Source organism: Bufo gargarizans, unplaced genomic scaffold, assembly GCF_014858855.1.
Source record: "Bufo gargarizans isolate SCDJY-AF-19 unplaced genomic scaffold, ASM1485885v1 original_scaffold_1163_pilon, whole genome shotgun sequence".
NCBI lineage: Eukaryota > Metazoa > Chordata > Amphibia > Anura > Bufonidae > Bufo > Bufo gargarizans.
The window spans coordinates 23,154-29,153 of record NW_025334263.1 but is presented as its reverse complement, the minus strand read 5'-3'; positions in this window follow the sequence as shown (position 1 = coordinate 29,153).

Here is a 6,000-nt window from a genome sequence, read left to right as displayed (position 1 = left end):
CCAGTCCCCGGAGAAACGCTCACCATTATTTATATCATAGAAATATATGTGATACGTCTCCTCACTGTATCTGGAGGACTTCTGAGTCAGCAAATCCTCACAGGAGGCCATCACTCACCTACATCTATCCGAAAAGTTACTGAGGGTGATGGAATTACATAAAAATGTTATTCAGCCAAACAGGTCACTCAGTGGCGGCAGACCATGCCGCTGCTACGGAGCCCGCCAGGGAAGGGGCCTGGCCTTAAAGGGGTTCTACAGTTTGTTTTAACTGATGATCTATCCTCTGGATAGATAATCTGCATCTAATCGGCGGAGGTCTAACACCCGGGACCCCTGTCGATCAGATGTTTGAGAAGGCAGCGGTGCTCCAGCAGCGCTGTGGCCTTCTCACTGTTTACCGCTGGCCAGTGACGTCACGTCTAGTATCCACTGGCCTGGGCGGGGCTAAACTCTGTTCACTTGAATGGAGCTTAGCCCCGCCCATGCCAGTTGATACTAGTCATGACGTCACTGGGCTGGAGCGCCGCTGCCTTCTCAAACAGCTGATCGGCGGGGTCCCAGGTGTCGGGTCCCCGCCGGTCAGATGCAAAACAAACTGCAGAACCCCTTTAAGACCAGCCCCTAATTACACTTGTCTTGTATAGCTACCAGTGCAGAGAAGAAGACAGGATGTGGTTAAGGACCTGTGATGATGTCATCACCATGTGACCAGTGCAGGAAGCCAGAGTATAGCCCTGCAGAGCCGTCTGAAGGACCTGTGATGATGTCATCATGTGACCAGTGCAGACCAATAGTGAATAATCTGTAGGATATGAGGGGGCAGAGCTTCTGTGCTGTGCATGGAGGAGAGGTGTGCGGTGGGATAACCCTAGAGAAGCTGGGAGTTGTAGATCTGTCCTATTAGATCCCTCTCTCTATTATGTCTACTGAGGCTCGTAATAACAATGTGTACATGCTGGGGGTTGTACCTCCCTTCTCTTATACCCTCTCCATGTCCACTTGTGTCCAATAACAACAGCCTGGACATGTTGGGAGTTGTAGTCCTCTCCTATTTTCCTCCTCCATGTATTTCCTTCTAATTCCCAATGACATCCTGCTCATGATGAGACTTGTAGTTCTCCTGTCACTATCATAATGTTCTGCAGCGGCTGAGGTGTGTATTAGAAGGCTCTGCAGCGGCTGAGCTGTGTATCAGGAGGTTCTGCAGCGGCTGAGCTGTGTATCAGGAGGTTCTGCAGCGGCTGAGGTGTGTATTAAAAGGTTCTGCAGTGGCTGAGCTGTGTATCAGGAGGTTCTGCAGCGGCTGAGGTGTGTATTAGGAGGTTCTGCAGCAGCTGAGGTGTGTATTAGAAGGCTCTGCAGCGGCTGAGGTATGTATTAGGAGGTTCTGCAGCAGCTGAGGTGTATTAGGAGGTTCTGCAGCAGCTAAGGTGTGTATTAAAAGGTTCTGCAGTGGCTGAGCTGTGTATCAGGAGGTTCTGCAGCGGCTGAGGTGTGTATTAGGAGGTTCTGCAGCAGCTGAGGTGTGTATTAGAAGGCTCTGCAGCGGCTGAGGTGTGTATTAGGAGGTTCTGCAGCAGCTGAGGTGTATTAGGAGGTTCTGCAGCAGCTAAGGTGTGTATTAAGAGGTTCTGCAGCAGCTGAGGTGTGTATTAGGAGGTTCTGCAGCGGCTGAGGTGTATTAGGAGGTTCTGCAGCAGCTGAGGTGTGTATTAGGAGGTTCTGCAGCGGCTGAGGTGTATTAGGAGGTTCTGCAGCAGCTGAGGTGTATTAGGAGGTTCTGCAGCAGCTGAGGTGTGTATTAGGAGGTTCTGCAGCGGCTGAGGTGTATTAGGAGGTTTTGCAGCAGCTGAGGTGTGTATTAGGAGGTTCTGCAGCGGCTGAGGTGTATTAGGAGGTTCTGCAGCAGCTGAGGTGTATTAGGAGGTTTTGCAGCAGCTGAGGTGTGTATTAGGAGGTTCTGCAGCGGCTGAGGTGTATTAGGAGGTTCTGCAGCGGCTGAGGTGTATTAGGAGGTTCTGCAGCAGTCAGAGAAGCTTCAGTTGTGACTGGATTAAATCCTTTAGTTTTCTGTGTCTGCACCTCTTAAAATACTTGTCCGTCCGTCTGTCAGGATGCCTCGGACTGTGACCTGACGGACCAGTCCGGGTACAGAGGCACACACAGTAAAGGCTCATGCACACAAACGTATTTTTGTTCCGCATTCACTTCAGTTGGACCATAAAATCCGCTCTGTGGCCCCGCAAAAAAATAGAACACGTCCTATTCTTGTCCGTTTTGCTGACAAGGAAAGTCAGTTCTATAGAGGGCAGGACGGTCCGTTCCGCAAAATGCAGAACACACACAGGCAGTTTCTGTGTCATGCGGATCCGCAATCTATGGGGGACGGATGCAGCAGGCACGGTCTATGGGGGACGGATGCAGCAGGCACGGTCTATGGGGGACGGATGCGGCAGGCACGGTCTATGGGGGTGGATGCAGCAGGCACGGTGTATGGGTGACGGATGCAGCAGGCACGGTCTATGGGGGACGGATGCGGCAGGCACAGTCTATGGGGGACGGATGCAGCAGGCACGGTCTATGGGGGATGGATGCAGCAGGCACAGTCTATGGGGACGGATGCAGCAGGCACGGTCTATGGGGGATGGATGCAGCAGGCACAGTCTATGGGGGATGGATGCAGCAGGCACAGTCTATGGGGGACGGATGCAGCAGGCACAGTCTATGGGGACGGATGCAGCAGGCACAGTCTATGGGGACGGATGCGGCAGGCACAGTGTATGGGGGACGGATGCAGCAGGCACGGTGTATGGAGGACGGATGCAGCAGGCACAGTCTATGGGGGACGGATGCAGCAGGCACGGTCTATGGAGGACGGATGCGGCAGGCACGGTCTATGGGGGACGGATGCAGCAGGCACAGTCTATGGGGGACGGATGCAGCAGGCACAGTCTATGGGGACGGATGCAGCAGGCACAGTCTATGGGGACGGATGCAGCAGGCACGGTGTATGGAGGACGGATGCAGCAGGCACAGTCTATGGGGGACGGATGCAGCAGGCACGGTCTATGGGGGACGGATGCGGCAGGCACGGTCTATGGGGGACGGATGCAGCAGGCACAGTCTATGGGGGACGGATGCAGCAGGCCCGGTCTATGGGGGACGGATGCAGCAGGCACGGTCTATGGGGGACGGATGCAGCAGGCACAGTCTATGGGGGACGGATGCGGCTGGCACAGTGTATGGGGGACGGATGCAGCAGGCACAGTCTATGGGGGACGGATGCGGCAGGCACAGTCTATGGGGGATGGATGCAGCAGGCACAGTCTATGGGGGACGGATGCAGCAGGCCCGGTCTATGGGGGACGGATGCAGCAGGCACGGTCTATGGGGGACGGATGCAGCAGGCACAGTCTATGGGGGACGGATGCAGCAGGCACGGTCTATGGGGGACGGATGCAGCAGGCACGGTCTATGGGGGACGGATGCAGCAGGCACAGTCTATGGGGGATGGATGCAGCAGACACAGTCTATGGGGGACGGATGCGGCTGGCACAGTGTATGGGGGACGGATGCAGCAGGCACAGTCTATGGGGGACGGATGCAGCAGGCACAGTCTATGGGGGATGGATGCAGCAGACACAGTCTATGGGGGACGGATGCGGCTGGCACAGTCTATGGGGGACGGATGCAGCAGGCACAGTGTATGGGGGACGGATGCAGCAGGCACGGTGTTGGAACTGATAAAATTGACATCTATGATACAGCTTTGATGCAAAGATGTTCCTTGATATGTTGAACTGAATCAGCCCGCTGCTTGATATGCAAATGAGGACCATCAAAGGGTTCTTGGGGTGGGACACTGATGAAAGGAAGATCTGCAGGACTGTCATGTCCTGGGGCAAGCCCGACCCCCTGCTGGTATTTACTGCCCACACCTGTGTCAGCTGGGACATACATGCTGGGATGGGGGCAGGGGTATATGATAGATCTGCACTAACCTAGCTCACAAGTAGGAGCAATGGTGACCTTGGTGATCTCTTGGACAAGACAAGTCTTCCTGGACTCTACAATCAAGACTGTGATTCGCTGGGACCTGCTGGAGAGTCCTGAGTACAGAGGAAAGCCCATGGCATGTGTGACTGAGAGAGAGAATGCTGTAGCTAGTAATGTTGAGCGAACTTGTGTTTTAAGTTCGGCGTCTAAAGTTCGGGTTATCGAAGAATCGCGTTATGGATTCCGCTACCCCGGACCATCCGTGGTAGCGGAATCCATAACGCGATTCTTCGATAACCCGAACTTTAGACGCCGAACTTAAAACACAAGTTCGCTCAGCACTAGTAGCTAGCTCAAGGATCCTGACCCCCTCCAATCCCGTCTCCCATTCCCTTAATTGTATTTAGAATGTAGTGTAGGAAAGCGCAAGGTCATTGACGGAAGGTACGTGTCATCGAGAGGTTCCTGGCCTCGGTGAGATAGGAACCGGTAATTTTGTGTGTTAGCAGCAGCTAGTGCTCTCTGACACCATTTTTTCTTAGTGTGGCTGTAAAGCCGATCTGGGACGGTTCCTATTGGGAGCAGCCAAAGAGCAGGGTGGGCGGCTGTTCCCCACGTTCCAGGCCAGGTTTTGGGCTGGGAATAAAAACCCAGCCAGCAGCTCAGCTGGGTGTGGAATGATCCTCCAGGTGATAGTGGAGCTGTGGAAGCTCTGTGTTTGGGAGCTGAGGAGATCCGCCATGCTGCAAGGCTGAGAGCCGCATGAGAGCCGCCTGCTGGGAGTCAGGCGCCCTAAAGCCTACTGTGGACCGCCAGGTGACATGTTTTGTGCTGTGGACTCTTGGTGTGTCAATTAACACCAGGACCCCGCAAAGTATTGTTTTTCTTTTCTGCCTTTTTTTGTGAATAAACACAGAACTTTTGCTTTTCAACCGTGGTCTTGCCTCTGTACTGGGTCCGCTTACCCTGCCGACCAGAGCAAACCCCTACAGTAGGTATATACCTATTTGTAAATAAATCCAACACTGATTTATGATCTAGTTGTTCTTCAGTAATTTAAGGCACCAGCAAAGCAGAGCAAATTCTACACATGGCCTATGGGGGACGGATGCAGCAGGCACGGTGTATGGGGGACGGATGCAGCAGGCCCGGTCTATGGGGGACGGATGCAGCAGGCACGGTGTATGGGGGACGGATGCAGCAGGCCCGGTCTATGGGGGACGGATGCAGCAGGCACGGTGTATGGGGGACGGATGCAGCAGGCCCGGTCTATGGGGGACGGATGCAGCAGGCCCGGTCTATGGGGGACGGATGCAGCTGGCACGGTGTATGGGGGACGGATGCAGCAGGCCCGGTCTATGGGGGACGGATGCAGCAGGCCCGGTCTATGGGGGATGGATGCAGCAGGCACGGTCTATGGGGGATGGATGCAGCAGGCCCGGTCTATGGGGGATGGATGCAGCAGGCACGGTCTATGGGGGATGGATGCAGCAGGCACGGTCTATGGGGGATGGATGCAGCAGGCACGGTGTATGGGGGACGGATGCAGCGGGCACGGTGTATGGAGGACGGATGCAGCAGACACAGTCTATGGGGGACGGATGCAGCAGGCACGGTCTATGGGGGACGGATGCAGCGGGCACGGTCTATGGGTGACGGATGCAGCGGGCACGGTGTATGGGGGACGGATGCAGCAGGCACGGTGTATGGAGGACGGATGCAGCAGGCACCATCTATAGGGGACGGATGCAGCACGCACGGTGTATGGAGGACGGATGCAGCAGGCACGGTGTATGGAGGACGGATGCAGCAGGCAAAGTTTATGGGGGACGGATGCAGCAGACACGGTCTATGGGGGACGGATGCAGCAGGCAGGGTCTATGGGGGACGGATGCAGCGGGCACGGTGTATGGGGGACGGATGCAGCAGACACGGTTTATGGAGGACGGATGCAGCAGGCACGGTGTATGGAGGACGGATGCAGCAGGCAAAGTCTATGGG